This window comes from Varroa jacobsoni, unplaced genomic scaffold (genome assembly GCF_002532875.2).
Source record: "Varroa jacobsoni isolate VJ856 unplaced genomic scaffold, vjacob_1.0 scaffold_962, whole genome shotgun sequence".
In the NCBI taxonomy this organism is placed as follows: Eukaryota; Metazoa; Arthropoda; class Arachnida; order Mesostigmata; family Varroidae; genus Varroa; species Varroa jacobsoni.
In genome coordinates, this window is record NW_019213864.1 from 150,307 (window position 1) to 171,520 (window position 21,214).

The 21,214-nt window shown below is 45.5% G+C and overlaps 1 protein-coding gene across 1 annotated transcript in view; it reads right to left on the reverse strand.

Annotated features, from left to right (window-relative positions):
* The window catches only part of LOC111265355 (fat-like cadherin-related tumor suppressor homolog), a 107,754-nt gene extending 87,712 nt beyond the window's left edge, over nucleotides 1–20,042 (reverse strand). Inside the window, exon 1 of the mRNA XM_022841952.2 lies at nucleotides 19,988–20,042. The gene's annotated coding sequence lies outside the window, so the exon portion shown is untranslated. The remainder of the gene's footprint in view (nucleotides 1–19,987) is intronic.
* Between the last annotated feature and the right edge of the window lie 1,172 nt (nucleotides 20,043–21,214).

Here is a 21,214-nt window from a genome sequence, read left to right on the forward strand (position 1 = left end):
GGGCCGCCGAACGGCCGGCGGACGCAGGTTCTCGTAGTAGACAAGTAGGGAGACAACACTGACGGCGGTAGCGGCAGGGGCGGATCCGAGAAAAGATCTATTTACTCTCAAATATTGTACTATGCTATCTTTGCTAAATCTTTGCTAGTGCTCATGTGCCTTCTTTCCGTATTGCAACTATGCTGCTGCTACGACGCAACGAAGTAGGTTAGAGGAAGAGAAAGGCACGAAGGCTGAATGAGTACGTCTCCACGTCGTCATCGCCACTACTAAGACGGCCCATCACGGCTTTCTCCGCGTAAGGCGTTCCCTTTTCAGATTTTGCCCTTTTCGTATGTTCCTCGCTCATAGTAACGCACTGAACCGGCAGCCGATTTGGTCTGTTTGGGCTTTGCCTGATAGCAGCACATGGCGTTCTCGCACGCAGACCCTCGCTACAGTCTGTTCCGTTGGTCCATTTCCGTGTATCGCGGCTTTATGATGGGTTCTCGTTTCATTGTTTACTGCAGCCGCTTGCTTCCCTTTGTAAACTAATTTTACCAGAAAACGAATATGAAAAGATCGACAGAAAACTAAGCCTAAAGCACACAGATTTTGGCTCCTCGACGGTTTTTTAGGTGTCTATAGACGCGAGTCATATACCAAATTTACAACATTACAGTTCAGCTAGAGGCTGCTTGCCACTTTCTTGGATGTTTTCGTTAATAATTTTTAGCCAATAACTATGAAGTGCGGCGTGGGGTGGCAGAACCTCGTCACCGGGATATTTTGAGTGTGTGCAGTTTATGTACATCACTCTTATAAAAGGCAGTGGGTTCGCTCAAGGCTTATACGTACTTATACGTAGCACAGAAGGTGACGTTGAGGGGAGAGATAAGGCGAATGGAATGCCGCCACAAGACATAATGATAGTCCTGGCAGTAAACTCTAATGATAATGTCATTATATTTTTCATCTCACAAACACACATACAGACAGCCACCCACACACATATGCAATGTAAACCTAGCAAAAATTCGAGGTTCGGGGAAAGAACCCAACTGACGATTGCACTTGCCAAGGCGTCATAGCAATAACGCCGTTGTTTATGGCCAGCCTGAGGCGGAGAAAGATGAGTGTATATTTGTACTGAATTGACTGTAAGGGAGAAAAGTAGATGTATACTAACCGACATAGAGCAGACCTAAGTCAGTTATTCTAGCATTGCGAACAATGATCCGTCGTAAGAAGTTAAAGAGTACCTACAGTGCACGGCAATGCTAGACGCTTAGGTAAATGGGCCCGGATCCAGCCTTAATGTACACGTATTGCGTACAGCACGACCCCCCCCCCCCACCATGGTCCTAGTGGGGAAAACCTGATCATGGCCGAAGCCGTGTAAGCAAAGCCGCCATAATAGCAGCCCGAGCAATGACAATCCTTTTTTTCTTAGGCACTTACGTTAAACTACAACGAAACTGTCAAGGTTTATCTTAAGGAAGGCTTTGCACAGCCTCCGTCGTGCAATTTTCGTTTTTGGAAGGTTTAATTTCCTACTTAACCCTTCCCGCACCCTTCTTTCTCACCGCAAATTAGTCTTAACACATTTGGAGAGGCAACCTCTGTGGGGAAAAATCATTATTTACTAGATGATTTGTAAGTAAATATTCATTTAGTTCTGGCTAAGAGTTCGGCAAAATTCAATTGCGATACTGCAAACTACGGCCAGCTCCAACGAACTCCAAGGGGCCGTTAGCCCCTCAAGATTGGCGACTGCTCATCTAAGATTGTCAGAGTACCGACGTAGTAGCAGTAAACGCTTAACCAGCCCAGCGCAAGCGGTGGGGTTTCGGCAGACAACCTTGACTAAAGCCCGAGGTCCACTAACCCTATAGTAACGTCCAAGTTGCTTGACCAGCTCCTCTAAGCTCTGTTTAGTAATTATAAAGCAATGAATATATATTGTAGATAAGTACCCATTTGTCATAATGAGTGATATTGTATTGCAGTACTTTTCGGTGTTGTCGTTGCAGTGTAAACACTGTTCGTTAAGTTACGGTAGGTTATGCTAAGAAAAACAAAATGTAATACATTTTTATTTACATATTTAGAATCATCTGCCTTGCAATATCACGGAAATTGGGTCACTGCATTCTCAAGTATAACTTAATCTAAATAGGTCACCCTACACGTTTGTACGTGATAATCAATATTTTCTATTAGACTAAGAAAAAATAAGCAAACAGCTCAAGGCAGCAGCACGTATCTCTCATTGTCATACAGGCATTTTTTTCTTCAATCATCTGTCTATTTTTTTCGCCTTCATGCTATCTTATTGTTTGGCGATGCCATAATATTTGAATACAATAGTTGATGGCGTTGGGTTCTCCTCATTCAGGCCGACCTGTGTTGGCTTTATCGAGCGAACGCTCTAATTAGATGCCTTTTTTTGGAGTAGTCTGCCTCTTCCTTCGGCCGCCCCGCTAATGTCTACGCTGCCGTCCTGTCATCCTCCTTTCTGCCCACTCCTTCTTGTCGTATCTCGATGTGAAGGCTTTACGGCTCCGCTGTACTGCTCTAGACCCAGACCAAAGGTGCGAAGGAAATAGCCGTTGCTGCAAACCTTTTCGAAGACTTTTGTGGCCTCACGCCACAAACCTCAGACCGTCAGGGGTTGACATCATTGTTAATGCTTGCAGCCGGCAGGCAAATAAGGGGCCGACCTGACGCGAGAAAAGGAGCGCACGAAGTACAGGAGCGGTTTCGTCGAGGGCAATTTACGCAAAAGCGTCCGTCACCCAACAGCTAGATCGTATCCGAGCAGCAGTAAGGCCCTAGACACCATGACCAAACAAATCATACGGGAACGCTGCCGCAACGCGTCCACGAAACATTACGTCAGGGCACCAAGCACTGAGGAGAGCTGAGGGCAGAAAACAACATCGCTTTCGTCGGCCGGAGGCAAGTAAGGTCGTCGTCTACCGTCATACCCACACCCCATCAGAGACTTGGGCGCTTTGGTCCTCGCTTCTGCTTCTGCCACCGATTTTGACCCCATAGTAGTGGCTGATACAAGAAAGGGCTACAGACTCGGATAGCCTACGATCCATTTGGTCGGCGAGTTTAGAAGAATCGTCAAAAGGCCTCTGAAGAAGGTGTCGCGAGAGCAAACGAAAGGATCATGGAAGGGCGCACATTTAGTTCGGCCATAAGGAACATAAAGCATTTCGCGTCAGCTCGATGGAATGAGTTATCGACTTTACTTGATGCTAGATGTACGTAGAATGTAACATAAGATAACCTTTATCCAATGAATAACGGCACCCTTAACAATGCTCGTGTGCGCATAAGAATATAGTTGAGATAGACAGCTATAGATGTAAGGTGATTAGTATCATGTCGCGTTGACATAAACACCTTGCAGAAGACGGAGTACAAATATCAGTAAAATAGATTTCATTTTACGCCTATAGAGCATAACGCTCAAAATATATGGCTAATTTCAAAATATAGCGCATAAGTTCGAAATCAGGCAATGATGCGTTACTTTTAAGGAAGAAAAGGAAATGCACAACTTACGTCCATTTACATTTAGTTGGTTGTAGAGCGTTCTATATATTATAGGCGGTAACAACGTTTGATACTTGATTCACCGTTCAATCAACGTTGATGACAACGTTGATGACAACGTTGATGGAACGGTGAATATATCCAATTTGGTTGGTCATTGGAAGAAGATCAAAATGTTAATGCACAACAGGTACGCATATACATATATACCTGTGTCAGTATACCGTTTTTTTATCAGTGTTTCATGCTGAATCGCGTCACTGCTGATGTGTTGCGTTGTCCTGCATTGCGCTGCGTTCCATCCGTAGTTTGGTGGTTACAGACGCATTCTTCACCACCCGTTACTGCCGTTCCCTTGTCGATTCGGGGTGTCGAAAGGAGGTCATAGTTACTCTTTCTACTCCACCGGTTCTACTGCTATTCAAACAATTAACTTCTCGTTGAAGAAAAAACGCCAGCAAGAAGTATGACGTGCGTACGCGCTTCCTTGTTACGTGGAATGTGGAAAATGTGACGATGACGGGGGGGGGCGGGAGAATGGGGAAAAAGCGACGAATTAAGCGAGACGTAAGGTAAAATACCTACAGTCGGGTTCCAGCGGCACCTAATCACCTCACCGAATTCAGAAGCTTTCTTAAACGTGACAGGAGAGGGAGAGTCGGGCTGGTAACGTTCTACAGTCAGCGTAGAAAGCGCTATCGCATTCCGAGGTGTTTTGTGGCCTCGGTTATAAGTTTCTTTTAAAATTGCTTTGCCAAGCAATTGACTGACATACGCGGCTCAGCGTATGGCACCATTCAGCCCATCTAAGTATAATGCAATGGAACCATAAGAAAGTGCATCGTCGAGCTGGGTCGTATCATTTCAGCAATGTTGGGGCGTCGTCTCAACAACTGACATACAAACACCCAGTAGGTGCCACTGCCGCCGTCGCTGCCTTTTTTTTTGAGTTGATAATGACGTTAATGTCAACGATAGCAACGACAGCCGACTGTTACGATAACCGTGTTGACAAAACGGCAACTATCTTTGTGGGAAAAGCGGAGTTGAATAGGAGCCTCATGCTTTTGTAGTGAAGGAAGCTGCTAGGCCAGGGGGAGCGGCAATAATGGCTATAGCGCTGGAAGAAGTCATAGGCGGGTGAACGTGTGCGTCCCAACTAACGTGGCCCGGGAAACGCGTTTCATTACTGCAACAGTTATGGCATAGATGGCCACTGATGGTGGCGGCTAGTGTTAACGAAAGATTAAAACACCGAGGAAAGTTGAAAGAGCCGAGTCAGACTGCGGTTGAGCAAGCAGGCAACCGATCTAGCAAAGCGCTAGCAAAAGGACAAAAATAAGATGGTCCTGTGTTTTCTTATGGTAATCTCATGCTGTCGCCTGCGATTGAACAAAAAAACCACAATAAAGATGGCGGTTAGTTTCGCCACTGCTGCCATCACTGCACCGACGCTGATGTTTCCAGCCCCTGCGGCTTGAACTAAAGTAGAAATGGTGAAAAAAGCACTGGCAACTGTAGCAGTATCATTTACCACTACCAACAGCGTCAGTGAAGCAGCATAACTGATATATGGGGCCCCGCTAACACCACCGAAACTACAATCGCCAGCATTGCTGGCTTTCCCCGGTACCCTCACCGGCGTTGACGGCTAGTTTGCTATGAATATTAAATCGTATCTTTCTCTTTCTTCCGTCGCCTTCTCTCGTAAGCCCTTTAATAAAGTGTCTTTTGGTTCCTTCCATCATATTTTGATTACTCATTTGGTCGCTTCTTTGCCAGCCATTACAGGCGACCAGGCAGACGGCCGAGTGTCGCAGGCGTTTTCCCTCCCGCCTTTAGCAGTACAGGGTTAGAACTGATCCAAGAGCTAGCTCGCATATGCGACTTTTACGCCTGTCCTTTGGAAACGGGAATCGCGCAGTCCTCGTTCAGGCACGCAGGGGCAAAAGCGGCAACAATGTTAGCCACAGCAACAGACCGGCGACAAAGACCAAAAAAGTTGCATCCCTTACGTTACCTTCTGGGGAGAACCGGGAGCCAGCTAGTTTAACACCCTCAACTCGCGCTCTGTTTCCTTTGCGTTCTATGATTTCTGACCACCCCCTCTGCCTATTTGCAAAAGCTTCACTTACTGCTACCTTTGCCATTGTAGTACTCCTTCATTTAATTCGTCTACTGACGTGGCATTTTCTGCAGTCGACCACCAAACCAGTGCCACAACGCTAACACCAGAAAAAAGCCTTAACTTGCTCTCACGCTTAGAATTATGTTCGGCAGGCCTTGCCTAGCCCACCTCGGTTAGCAGAGGGAGCAGGACGCAAAACTGCACGAATTATGGGTTGTAGAGTAAAGAAGTCGTTCCGAACAAATTTGTCCTGGCATGAGAAAATAACAAGGAATGGGTGAATAGGGGGGTGAGGAAGCAAAAGGAGTGGTTATATCAAGGACAACAGCTACAACTTGAAATTAGAGTAAGCATGCTGGATAGCTGCTGTTCTGACGGCTGGCTCGAACCGAGGTTCTAATCTTAGCTAGCCAGCCAGTACGAGTACGAACACTAAGCCCCCGGAAGAAAATGCGACGACTCCAGCACTACCCATGCGCTTGCCAAATGGACTTTGATACTTGGAAAAACGAATGAGCAGAAAGGCTGACAGAACCGCGATGGTCCGTTTAAGGATCATGGATTTATGCGGCGACCTCCTTTTCCAGTCATAGGCTGTGGTAGAAAAGGTGTTGAGGCTGGCTAAACGAAGCGGTTTTGTATGGCCAGCGGTAATCAAATAGAAACTAGTGATGTTGTGGCGACGGTGACGCCATCGATCTGCCAAGGCCGCCGAAGGCGGTTTGCGTCAAGTGGATTCCCTGAGTCTGAGTTGTCGACCAGCTTGTAAATTCCCTTGTTGATCGGACTTTCTGGGGCTTTTTGAGCATTAGGCGCCTGCGAGGATGGTGCTCAATTAAGAAGTGCAGTAAATGCATCCGTCTTTTTTCGATTATGGCCTCGACGCCGCCGAGTATCGCCGAAAAGGCAGCGGAGTGGGCGGCGCGTATCGTATATCGATACATGGGAATTCAGATCAGTTAGCAAACAACACAACCATCGAGGCTGAGTAAGAGAAAACAAGTGAAAGTAAAGAACAGGACAAAAACTAGACAGGCGAAACCTTTCCAGCTGCAAACATTCCAAATAAAAGAAATATAGCGCAGAAAAAAGTGAAGCATGTATGGGGGTACGGGCTTTTAAGCGAATCTAACATGGCTGAACGAATGTGTATAGATCGGAAGCGAACCACAGTTACGATTAGTTTAACCATTGAGCGTTTAAACAACTGATTTGGCCAATTTCGGACGAAGGAAAGTTGTTTTTTTCAGCTTCGCTGATCAGCAGGGAGCAACGTGAGCAGTTAGCAAACAATGTAACAAATAGACAAACTGAACAGCTACTGCGGCTTACTGGTGAAGTACAACGTACTACTGGAACACGTGAACGTCAACGCATAGGTCGAAACCGAGGTGTCTACCAGCTGGCAATTAACAATTTACGGATAACGATGGCCGAGACCCTTGCGCGTCCACTATCCATTGCTTTTGTGTTGCTTAACCGATATCAAGTGGATGCCATGCGTATGCCAACGTAAAGAAACTTAATTTGCTGGTATTTTATTTTAATATCCCTGCTTCAGTTGGTGTCGACTTATTTGTAGCAGTAACTCAGCAGAATTGACAGTCGCAGCACGACCCTTGAGGATTTTTCATTCCCGAGAAGCCGGGCTTTCACCTATCGCACAATTTCGTACACAGTGTTTCGCAAAACAAATGCGACGAACACTACAAGCGGGAATGAAACAAGGAGACGCTACATACAAGGGTATGTAGAAGTAAAACTACCGACGGGACCAAACCTCTACGGCGATGTGAAAGAGTCTTGGCCTACCAACTGCTACGTAAGCTCAGTGTTCACTTATGATGGCCGCGATGGTGGACGACACGAAGCTGCGCAGCCCGACGGTGGTGAACACTACTTGACTTAATACTACTATATAAACAGTTTGCCCCTTATTGCCGCTTCTAGCTATGTCTGTTCATTTCTGTTGCGGGGTCAGGACACGGCTGCTGTGGTACTTCTTTCCTCGGGGAGGCGAAAGAGCTCTCTGCTTTCGTCGCTGCCACAAGTTGAAAATATCGATGAAATCTTCACATCGTTGTCGGAATATAGATGAGCTGGTTTGGAGCTGTGATAATGGTGGGGTAGCGGCGCGCCTTCAGAGAGCTGCGGCTCAATACTAGCTGGATGGTGCATGGGCGCGCTGAAAGGACAAGCCAACTTTGAGCATACAATGGCTAGGGCCAACTAAGGGATGCAGTGTCCTAGGGTGGACACAACAGGCCCTTCAGTTCGGCAACTTGCTGGCTGAGATGAAGTCTGCCGGGAACAGCGGCGAAGACAACAGCAGCCTCTGTATCAACGACGGGTGTCAAGCCTCGACACGTTTGAGAAATAACTCGAGGCGCGAGCGGAAGAGATGCAACACACCCTATCCAATGCTGGAAATCTATATAGCATGCATAAAGGCCGACGATGGCTGGAACGTAGCAGAGAGAAGCCATTTTCTCAATTGAGTTTGGTGCAAAGGCAGTGAGAATGGTAAGTAACACTAGAACTATTGGTTGTAAGAGTGGAAGCAGTCGAGTACTTCGGCGAACATGGGCTCCATGCCTTGTCAGGTTTATATGACGTAATTATATATAGATTATCCAGAGTAATTTAGCTGGTTGGAAGTTTTCATCAAGTCTTTGGTCACCTGGGACTATAAGACGATTAAGTGTCATTCGAGGATAACGAGTTTAGGAGTAAAAACACGGTTCTAGGCTAAAAACTAGTGATGGTAAAGTTTCTACAGGCACAGTAAATCATGGACGATACGTTTCTTGTCAAATCAGCATAGAATCCCTCGAAGTAAGTATTATGAAATTGTAACAAGAATACTGAAAATAAAGACGAAATGAGTTTCTCAGAACACGGACTGTTGTAGATACTTGTGATGTATTTTCGCAGCTCTTATATTACTAACAAAAATCCGCCTGGCGCAAGTTGTCGTTCTAAACCGAACTTGGCTCAATTTATCCTGCTCACCAAGGAGGGATTGAGTTATAAAATAATGTCAAACAGGAGAGCAGGCAACTTCGATGGTAGTGCCGAATAGATTTTATGCAAGCTGGTAGCTTTGTTTTTAGTGAGCACCAGAAGCATTTGTAATTACGAGATATTGCCCAAAAAAAAACGATCAATGCTGTCAGATATTTCGACGGAACAAAGTGCTTCCAGAATCTATGCGGTGGTCGACATTGCTTACTCTTGGTGAACATAAACTGCAATCACGTCGTCAAAACAAGTTATTTCATTTTAATTTTACACTAGGTCAATCACTTCCCGCTTGCATCGGCCAACTACTTTTTCATTAATTTGAGAAATCCGACGGCTGGTTTAATTGTATGCCTTCTGAGAAGGTCCTCCAAATAGAGCTTTGCGCCTCTGGGCTTATTCAGCTTGTTAACACAACAAGAACTTTTGTGTCGACCGTAAACGCATCACAGAACGTACTATATAGTAGAAGTCACAGCAAACTAGTGCTTTCTACATTTGGACGACTGTATCATTGACTCTAGTTCTAACCTGCTGAAGAGAGCAAGTTGTTGTTGTCGTCTATTTCGTCACAATCATGCGCAGACGTGCAATCAGTGCCAGACATAACGCTGGCCCTTTCAGAAGCGATTTATTTATTGGTTGTTGTCACCGCTGTTGCTAGCGAAACTATGAACAGAAGGAGTACAGCAACGCAGGAGCCTCGTATTATCCCACCGATATCTTTTTCAAATGTTTGCCTTGAATGTTCTGGATACCAAGGCCTAATGGAGAAATGCGAAACGTCCTGATTAAGAAATCTACACTGGCAAAAGTTCTAAGATGGTAGCTGCACTCAGAAGGCTCGCGCGTAGTGCGCTCACTAGGTAAAGTTAGGCCACGAAGTCACAGGGTATTTAACAGGTAAGACAACAGATACACCATCTGCTGCTTTCGCAATATCCAGCAATCAACAACTCAATGGAGGACGTAAAATGCTCCGGCTGGTAAAAAACAAAAAATTGTGGCGCCCTATGGCGATACACGACTTGAATGTTACAATGGTAGGAAGTTAAGAAAAATGAGAAAAAGCCCTATAGCTGACAACTAGGTAGAATGTTTTCAAAATAAGCGGAGTAGCAAACCTAGATTTTTATTCAGACTAAGAGGTCCGACAAAAGCGAGTCGGAGGGAGGGCAAAAAGGTTACAATGTTACATCATTTTAGCACGCAGTGTCTTCGGGCTATGGGTCAATCTAAGGAGGAACATTTAATAGAGCAAGTTCCAATGTTATTAGGACTTTTAATTTGAAATCAATATTAATGCAAACGATAAAAAAAAATGTCACGTAAACGTCCGTCAGCAATCGGAATGATATTCCTTATAAAACAAGTTATTAGATATGTTACGAATATCACCTATAGATGATTATGAGAAGAAAGGGCCTGTTTCTCAGAAGAAAGCCCAACTCCCAGATATCAGCACTCGAAATTGCGAATCAAATAATTGTACCAAAAATCTAGGAGCAAATCACACATATAAGGATTTTATTCTGTCGACGTTCTCACTATCCTTACACTTTGTAGCGAAAGCAGTACATCACAAGGTCACATAATATGCTTAAATGCGGGCTGAAGACTATTGAGAGTACTGATATTCGATGCGGTACCTTCTGGTTCGTTGTCATTTTTCCCTCTCGACACCTGTCAATCTAACGGCGAGCCGACTGACCAATTGGCTCATACTGGCAATTTAGCTTCCGTTTTTTTCTTGCTCGTCTACGATATTGATCTCGTTGAAGCGCCCTCGAATGTCAACAACGCTGGTTCAGAGCCATCCTCTCACTCGTCTCGCACAAGTCAAACTGGTGTCATTCAACATGTACAATATCCCTTTGTTGAATCTCCATTGTCAGTGGAACCAACCACAACTGGGGTAGAAGGACACCCATAGGCTCTAGATTGTCGTTGCCACATTATGTTTGCCATATTATGAGCAAGAACATGCTACGTGTAAAGAGGTCTCATGCTATCGAGGCATTCTGTTGCCTATCGAGCGGTGTGGAGGATTTAAAGCTCATTCTATAAAAATGATCCATTTTACGGAGGCTGCAAACTTGAGAGACTGGAGTGGCAAGCAACGATGCCTTGAATGATGACGAATAGAATGATATAGGTATTTTCAATGCGTGAAGGTAGGCGCAAGCAATGAATTATGTTCGCGTGTGTCTTCTGTGCGTGTCTGTGTGGTGACGTGGCTACGTGTCTAGGCGAGTGCAGAATAAAGAGCAGGGTCAGATCATAGGTCGGACCAACGATTGGACCTAACACAAGAGCATCTGCAACAACAATAATTACCTAATGGATAGACCTTGAATCGTGGCGTCCTCTGCCACTTCCATTACACACGCAAGTTAGTATCGTACTGCTCCCCTTGTTGCCAGCAAGCAAAAGAAAGTGGAATCATAATATATCATGGAGGCACAAGATCGGCAAACATCTATAGACCAGACTTCTGTTTGTCGCCTGCTGCGACTCAACGCCTCTCTTTCGCGTGCTGCCCTTCACAACTACCCCCACTTGCTGAATGGCTCAAATCTTCTCCGCCTCTTTTACATGCATCTGACAGAAACGTTTTCCCTGCTCAAACTCACCCACGTGCTATATGGACCGTTCCAATAATTAAATGGCAATTTTTTTCTTTAGCGAGAGGAACCTACTCTTTTTCCTTTTCCTTCTCTGTTCACTGACGCGAAAAGCCACAGCGCCATCGGCACCCTCGTATAACCTCGTTGCAACGACCGGCTTCGGCGGCAGTTCTGTTTTGAAATGCAGAATCTAAGGGCCACCAAAACAGTATCTTCAACACGACTACCGCCATAAAGTGGCGGTATGACGGGGTTGGAGCTATGAACATGTAGGTAAAAGCGGTTTGGCGTCTCGTTGCTCTTTCAAGTTGGTGATTGTCGTTGTCACCGTTTCTGTCCCCCTATGAGCTAGCGAACGGTCTACGGCCGGACAACCTGGCAGCGCCCAGTCAACGACGACGACAGACGGGCAACCGCAGCAGAATCGTACTGGAAATTGTGATGTATGTGTTCATTTTCCCTCTACGTTTTTTTATTCAGCACGACAGCTTGGCGTTGGCTTGATTTGGTTCCGTTTCGAAGCAACGGTAGGCCAGAAGCAGACAGGCGAGCTGACCTTTCCGGTCTAGATCCTACCCTAACCAGCAAGAAACCTGGCTATTCAGAAAATCTCACCTTATATAGCCGAGCAGAGTTGAATCGACCCAAGTCGAAACAGAATATTTGAAGCCGAAGCAGAGGACGAGGTTCATTCATTTCAACCTCAACAGTTGTTGGTGGCTGCACATTTGCATTGGTTTGCCAGTAGAAAAAAAACTGACGAAGGTTTTTATGGGAAAACAAGGCCTTAGATTTCATATTTCAATGATGGTAGCCGTTACCTTTGTCGCTGGTGTTATGCTATAGACATCGCTCCCTTTTCTAGTAGCTAGAAAAGGTATACTTTGGTCAAAAACGTCAGATACATAATATCTGCGTGTATTTATTTTATTTCCTGTATCTGAAGTATAACACAATGAGGTTAGTTATTTACAAGTCAGGACAGTCGTTTTAAGGGTCACCTGGAGTGCCGAGATTAGAGTTCCTTTTTTTGGGAATGTTGTCAACAGTAGATTTTTTTATGTGCCCTTAGACGTGTCCTCACCAAGCGAAACAGCATCTGTTACTGTAGAACGTTCGCTTAAAATATAAAGGCAGCTTGCTGATGTGTAGAAGAATATCTGTTCCGAAACACTAGCCGCCGATACTGATCCGGAAATACTATGAGTTCTTGAGCTGTGTAAGATTGGAGATGGTTACTCATGTTCCAGAAAGCAGGTAGACGTCTTATGTACACCATCGTTTTTCAGCAATCCAACTTATGTTATGCAGTTTCTAAAGCACGTTCAAAAAGCCTAAAACACAGTGCTCAGTAAGCACGTGCTAGTATACACTACTTAACTAAATTGTGAATTCCATAAAATCTCACTAGTCAGTCATCCTATAGCATACAAAATGATCACCGTTTGCGAACGGGATACGTTTGTCTTTCAATTCATATGCTCACCAGTATCGTGTAGTCGCCTACTTCATACTTTCTGTTGCTTACTAGCTACAAAATTATATATGCAGGTATACAATTTTCTGCTGGAGACAGCTGGAGAAAGGCCTAAATTCGGTCCTATTCAACTTCCTTGTGACGTGGAACGTCTAACTCTTAAAATAGGACCACTGACGTCGCAAGGTTAGGGAGCTGAGTGGGAATGACAACGGCAAAAGAGGTCGGAATCAAATCTATTCATCGTTATTCCAAGCTTAGCGCTGGTACGTCCAGTCTCGCGGCGCCCACTTTGGTGTCCATTTGTTCCGCAGTCCTCGTTTTATTTTTTTTTTTTTTAGGCTTTTGACAGCCAACAGCCTTCAACTCGATTTGGTTGATTTTTTACGTCCTTTACAATGTTGAAGCAGACCGCTTGTGGAAACAGTAGTGTCCTGTTGCTGCTAAGATGAGAGTTAGGTGCACTTGCAGCAGTGGCTATAATGTTAGTGACAATAAAGTGGCGCTAAGCAGCTCCACCAGCAGTAGTCGCATTGGCTCGCGTAGTAAGCATTTCGACATGCAAAATGATGTCTCGTCTAACTGCATTACCATTGCCTGGCCACTTCTTTTCCCCGTTACCCCCGCCTCCTCCTTTTCTGCCTAACAATTTTAAAACGCGCCACGTTTTAAGGATGCTTTAGCCGCCACCGAAAGTGTTCCCCTTTTTCGAAGTCTTCGCATGTTATCCCTTCCTGTAACATGGACCGTCCCGACTACCGGCTCTGCTTTATTTCGGCGACCACTCCCGCCATCAACCCCATCTCATTGCTAGCGCCAGTAGGCACAAACGCCATCTGAACCGAGTGCTGCGCCAGTAACTCCGCATCTTACCGTAGAAAAGACTGGAGTCATATTTGCACCACTTATGCGCCGTACATGTATGCGCACACAAGCGGGAAGACAGACAGAATACGCATATACTTGCATATAAATACACGCGCACATTATTTGTATACGGACATTTGAGCGAGCCCTTGGACGCTGGCGAAAGGCAGTGGCAGGGCCGGTGCACCCACCAACACGGATGCCCCCGATGGCCGCCGACCGAATCCAGGCTTTTTTTACACACATAGTCATATATATCTAATAGTATTGATACTGCTACTATGAATACCTGGTACTGATGCTATCACTTTCTCGATATTTGCTCTCATTTTTCAATTAGTCGAGATAGAACCATATTTTTTGTGTAGCTCGGTTAGCGTGCAGTATTGTGTACGATACGGGGTTAGCCTTGCACAACGAAATTCTGCCACCAATCCTAATAGAGGTTACGTCAGCAATATGTTAGACGTTAGATAGATTTTAGCTGCGCGCCCGTTAACCAGATCCATGGTTAACTCTGTGGTCCATCGTCGAAAAAGGACAGTAGCGGATAAGACCGAGGCTGAAGGAAAGGTTCCGGAACATGTCGCGTAGGAACTTCGTCTGTAAACTCGGGTCGTCTACCCCGCCTTACTGCGAATACGAAGACTGGCGTATGTTGCCGCTGCTATTCCTGCGCGTATCATGCACATACGCATACGTATCTAACGCGAATATAAGCAGGCAGATGGGGAATGAAGGATGTGCACGCATTGGGTCAGAAAGAGAAAAAGATAAATACAAGAGAGAGAGAGAGAGAGAGAGAGAGAGAGAGAGAGACATAGTTGCTAGTGCCTCGTTGTCAAGCGCAACTCTCAACGACTAACGCAATTTGAGCATCCTTGCTTCGACATAGTCTGACAGTTCCTGCTGAAGCCGGATTGACTATAGTATCGCACTGGGAAAGGTCGACGGCAGCAGCCCATTTCGTTGTCGCCATTCAAGTTTCTTGTTCCTTCAGTTTCTCTGTTTCTCAACGTTATCTAAAGGCAACGAAAGGCGAGTGATCGGGCGAGTAACCAGCCGCCGCCTCGACTAGCGTGGCTGGCCTTTTCGAAAATCCCATTGTGTCCATCCGATCTCGCGAGAAAGACCTGCCGCGTCGTGCTGACCCCCGTTGCTTTGCTCTGTATCCGAGCTAAAGCCACAGACAGCTGCTGGCATGCCAGCCAACCAGAGTGGCCGCGTCGCTGGACGAAGTGTCCACGCTGCCTCTGTTCCACTTCGACGATGGTCGACTTGGACAGATTCAGCAGCTTAACGGCGGCGAGCGACTCAGAAGGTCGGTAGCTTCTTGGCTTGGCAGGGGTCTACCTCACCCGCCCGGGCGGACACGCTCCGCAGAACTGCCGTCCTGTCAGATGCAATTTGCAAACGGATCCTCTTCTGCTGCCAAGTGCAACCCACCACCTACAAACGTGCCCTCTTTTTTTCTGACTTTAGTCGATCGGTTGGACGTCTGAGCGGCCTAAACCCTTTCCAAAGTTACAGCTGCTGCAATCGTGCATTTCTACTATTGAGACAGCAGAAGCTATCCACTCAGCCTTACTACACTGCTGACCGTTGGGCCTTGGTGTTCTCAAGAGGGCTAAGGATCAGAGCTTATGGAACGAACGAAATAGAAAAAAGGCAACCAAATCTAGACAACTTTTGAAAAACCGACTTCTCGCGCTAGCAAAAAGCATTTCACCCAGACTGCTACACAATGGCATACTGGGCATGTACAGTGGTAACCATGTTGCTCAGCGGTATGCCATTTAGAAAATAAATATAAACAGTGGTAGGCAAAAGTAGTCGTGCAGGTTACTTAGAGGTCTAACCGATCGTGCTTATTTTAATGAAAAAACGTCATAGCAGTATAAACTAAATGCATCGCGGCCAGCGTAGCTTTAACCGGTTTCTCCAGTAGAGATAAATGCAAACGGCGCACATTCGCCATACGCCGTTGCTGTTTACTTGCCAGCAAAACTAAAAACCGACCGCCTACGACCATTTACCACAAGCACGCCTTTGGATAAAGGAAGCAGAGGAGCGCAGGATGAAAGACACGCAAAAGGCGTGTCTTTCATCCTGCGCTGCCTTCTGTCCTACTAACTACATTCTGTAGGGCTTTCGACGCCGGTGTCACCGTGCTGCACTATCCATTGGCGTCCAACATCGCCAAGCATCAGAGGCGTCCTCTACAAACTGTCTGTTGCTTAGAGATTTCATATGGCCGATAGAGTCGCCGACTATATGCGCCTGTAATGTACGTTGCAGCTAAAAGTAGCAGCGCGGCGTTCATGCATTTAGGGCAAACAGGATGATGCTATCGCTGAGAGCCAGGCAAAATGCGGGCAGAAGCCATGCGCCAATCGCCCCTAGATGCAGTTGCGAAGCGACCCACTGCACCAATGCTGCTGTAGCTCAATGTGCGTCTATGTGTCTGCTCTCCTGTGGCCAAATGCGATGATACTACAAAGCAATTGTTCGACGAGGACGAACGGCAGTGGCCGCGACAAACACAGCGTCAACAACTACGGCGGCATACAAAGCAAAGACAATAGCCTACAATGTATGGCTTTTCGACAAACCACCATTGGTACCTCCCTTTCTTTCCCTGGGGGTCAACGCCACTTGCTGCTATACCACAGAATCCATCACCCCCCAGTGAGGGAAGCAAAGCAATCTCAATACATTGAGGTCGATGCGTATGCAGCCATGTTCGGCCTGCGCACGTGGCGCGCTCTTCGACCAAAAGTCTGTGCCAGCCACCCCCTCGCCTGAATATGTATTATAGGCTAGTAGCAGGCACAAATGATAACAAATAGCAGTGATATACTCTGTCTGTCTTTCTTTCTCGCTTTCTGTCACTACATCACTGTACGAAGTGAATCTCAGCAGTTATACAGCAGCATCTATGACGAGCGACTATACTCTCTAATACGCTTCGCTCAGGCCCGAGCCCTGTATTGCTGGGCACGCAGACTTTGCCAGCCGTCCTAACTCTCCGATACACACTTCGATTACTTGACAATAGAGTACCGTAGATGAAAAGGGCCGACCCAGCATGCAAATGTCGGACCATTCTGAACTTATGTCAGGGGCGGGATTCAGAGCTGTTTTCTGCACCAACGCTGCTATGACGGCAATTCAGCTAGTGCTAGTGCTATTGCTCATATCGGAAGGGCTGAAAGCGCCACTAGATAAAGGCACAGCTCGGAGGGCGGAGGATCGCGTAGCCGTTTTCTCTCTAATGAGTGGTGGGCACACAACGCCGGTCACGCTATTGAATAATATCGGCCTAGGGCAACACTGAAAACGGCGATTGCGATGGTGGACGACAGGATTCATTTTGGTTGAATTGTATCTGAGTCGAATAGACCATAAGATGAATTCTTCCTTACAATACAATACCATTATACAATGATATAAGTAAGAATGGATTGTGAGCTCTACAAAGACACACATAAGGCAGTTCGCAGGTAATCCGATTCAGAACATGAATAAGTAAAAAAAAACAAAACTGAGCTATGCATTAACATTCTGAAGGTTGAAAATGATGAAACCCTCCTTTCAACGCAGGCGAACTCCTTCTCGCGTTATGTTCCCGCTCACTCTGGGTCTGAATCTGGATCTTAACCTAGACAAAGGGGTCTACTTTCAAACGAGTTATCGTTACTATGAAAAGTGCAACGGCTTTATTATAGAATCGTGGTCGGCAGAGGCTTGTCTACCTTTCTCGAGCAGTGGTTGATAGCGTTCCCAGCAGATCAACCACTATTTCTTGTCATTTTTTGGATTCTCCTTTGAAATGAAAAGCATTAGGTCAGGAAAGGATGTTTGAAGAGGCCTTGAAGTGTGTACTCAATTAGTATGGAACTTTCCCTCGGATGCAACGGATATCACTAGGTAGAATATGTTGCCTTAACAAGAATACTTCTACCTGGGAGGATCAAGCCTACACTCGACTAAATATGCTTCAAGGGACTTTGATGTCGTGCGCAAATTCGTTACGTGGCGGCAGAGCTTGTGGAAAGGTTGTGTTGATGTAGAACAGGGTGGCCAACGAATGGCTCGCTGGCCCCGGATGTAAAAAGTATATCTTTTGGAAACTCCTTAAATAGCCCACTGCGCAGACCTGAAAGTAAGCAAACGACCTCCGCGCTCCGATCTGGGTGACCTTGATGCTTAGTCTTGTAAAAACAATTTTAACCGCACTTCAAGTTTTTCCATATTAGCGAAAAATCCGTAGTTCCCATTTCCGTTTAAATTTGTAAAGTTGCGAAATTCTTCCGTTTCGCAGTCTCTTCTCTCTAGTTTTTCAATTCATCCGCCGTACACGAACTATAGTTACTTTCAGCTGCTGCTTGTACGGGTCGCGCACTCGTCAACCCATGCAGCTGGTGGAACGAGCTCTTTGATGCTTTCTATCTTGATAAAGCAGCAACGTCCCTGGCAAGATTGCCTGCTACGGCTCTAACTGACTCGCTTGCTATATCCAAGATAAATTCGTCTTCGTTAATTAAATTCACAAATGCAACAGTAACGAGCGGTGATGTACGTTAGCCGAATTCACATCCGCATCTTTGACCGGCCCGGCTTTCCGTACTTCCTGGGAATATTATAGTTAGCCATAACTGTTTTAGATTTAGGCGTCAGGTGCGGCCAGGTCGGCCTAAGCACCAGTACGATTGAGAAAGAAAAACGGCAAAAGTAGAAAACTTGCGTCAAAGTTCTTCAAGTATTTGGGAGAAAAGGCGAATGGGCTTCGACGATGATATCAGAATCCGGTGGAACCTGGCTCTGGATCTTGGAGTTTTGTCGGATGCGGTTTACGATGTCTGCAAGCTACAGGCACTATTGCGCTCCCAAAACTGACAACTTACCGCTTATCCATAAGCCGATAGCTAAAGTGGGAGCGGACTGCAAGAGATTTTGCACAAAATTTGTTGAACGGCGACAGAGTGTGCTAGTCCTAGTAGCAGTAATAATAGTAACTATGTGTCGCGGGTTGGAATAACGACCTATAAGGAAAGCTGCTGCAGCAGATACGGACGCTTGGTGATCGGTCCGACCGCGTGAGACTAATAGAAGAGCCGCCTCACGATAGACAGCAGTAGAAATCGCCTTGCCTTCTGGCAACAAGACTGCCACTAACCCGTTCTGGCCACTCGTTCCACGAGATAGAGTTTTATGCCTAAGGATATGAAGGAAATTTATACCTAAGCGATTTTACGATACCAGCCGTGCCAGATGGCTATTTCCTCCCGTAGCTTTTCAGTACTACCAACCATGCCGGAATAAAGATATGAGTAACAGAATAGCTAAGGGTACCGTAAACCAACCGTTTTCTGTCTGCTACGATTGAGATGTTTGTATATCGTGTATTTCATAAAGACTCAACCATTATTGCTACTAGTTTTTTTCGCTGTACAGATAGACAAATAGTCGTATGTAGGACTAACACGGAAAATATGCTTGATCCAGTTAGCTGCCTTTCGAGTTGATCGACAGATTAGTAATCATTGCATTTGGATGCGATCCAACTCGGTGTTACAGGACTGCATCTATTACAGGTTACAAGACCTCTAATTGTGAGGGTTGTTTTCTTGGAAGCGACTACGGCAATTGTTGAATACTATAAGACGCAGTATGAGCTTGCCTCCACTGGTTGGAGGAGAGCGCCATCCAGAGTCACCTATTAACTATTTACGATTGATCAATTTCCAGTCCACCGAGTAATTGCTGTTCAATAGGAAATACCATGAGGCTGGATATATCGCCTATAAGGCGGTAGGATAACGAGCCAATCCTATTTTGCCTGGCCAAACTGCGTCCTAACTCCAAATTCACATTGGCTAAACTGTCCAAAATGGTGGTATCGTTGAACGAACGAACTCTTAAGTGCGAAGGCGTTCGCTTCCTTTCCTTCGCCACAATAGAACGTTGGTAGATCGATGCTGCGTTGAAGCTGCGTTTGAAACGTGCTTTCCATCCAGAATGCTGTCAGCTTGAAGAGCATCTCCTGCTTCCCTACCTTCTTCGTACGCTGAACGTTCTCGCCAAACCATTTCTGGATATGTTTCCTGAGGTGCCCACAAGCTAACTGTACATTATACTTACTCTCTTGAGGGAGACGTGCTTTTGATGACTAGCCGTTCGCAGACGCCAAGCGAAGCGTCAAAAAATACGACAAATCTGCAGCCACAGCTTGCTGGCAGTAGTACAGCCGAAGTGTGCCATGTATAATACAAACATTCACATATTGAGGCAAATCTGTTTAGACGGCAAACTTACCTTTGGTAAATAAGAGGCTCTTCGGGTCATTCCATCATAATTCACTGAAAAGTGAGACAAATGATAATAGAAATTTTGTTATATTTCAATATTAATTGTATTCGACAGCAGAAAGCAAAATTTAAATTTCATGCATTTTTTTGACCTACTGGTAGTTTTATGGGCCTTGATATACCAATTCAAAGAGCAACTTAAAGTTTTTGCGGCTACACATACCGTAAGCTATTTGAAGGTTTGCAAAAAAGTAAATGTTTGATCTGTCACTACTAGATATTCGATGAGGAGTGCCTTTATGCCATTTATATATAGACGTCTATTACTTATGCAAATTGTGGATTTTATTTTTCAAAATGTCGGTACGTTGATTTACGTAGCATATTCGACGAAACCAAGATTCTCGTAGACAATTCTACTGGGCTGCGTTTTTTTGTTATAAAATCGCTAAAATGCCGTCGTGTAAACGTCATTGAAGTCAATGATCTCAGTAAACACGCTGAGAGCCAATTGAATAGCGATCTTCTAGTTAAGAATGGCATAACCGACCATGCAAAACATTGAATACGCATCCATATAGTATCCCACGATCGTCACAAACATATCCAGACCAAATAAGAGCCCATACGTTTTTCTGCTGCAATACTTCGGCATGAATTTTTCATTTGACATGACGAAGCACTCAGAGGCCACTTCTACGAACTAAATGTTAGCGTTCGCTTATTATCGTCTCTTAGAGGACCACTCAGACAGAGATAAAAAGTACTCTCCATTTTAGTAGAAAGTATTCAAGTTAAGCAGGAAGAAATTACTTAGACTGTCGCTTAGATTTCTGCGATTTCTGTTTAAATTCGTAGCTACTGTACATACTGCTGGAAGTGCTAGTACGAAGTTCCATCTTTTACTTAACTTTATTGTTAGAGTTCTTGTTGCTAGATAATTGCCTCAGCTGGAGTTTCTGAGAGTCGCATCGTCAGCAAATGCACTTCCACTCATCTGCTGTCTCTATCTCTGCCTCAGGGTGTTCTCCTCTTCTCCTTGTTCTTGTGGGCCCGCGAAACAGTTCAACGTGACCACAATTTAGCGACGAGTAGTGAAAGAACAAGATGCCAAATCTATCCCTTGCCTAAGTCGGCTGATGTTGTTGCTGCTGGGAAGTCGTCGTTCGGTAATGCTTACGATCTAAAAGCGCATCTTAGAGGAGCTTACTAACTAGACTGATACGAAGGACTG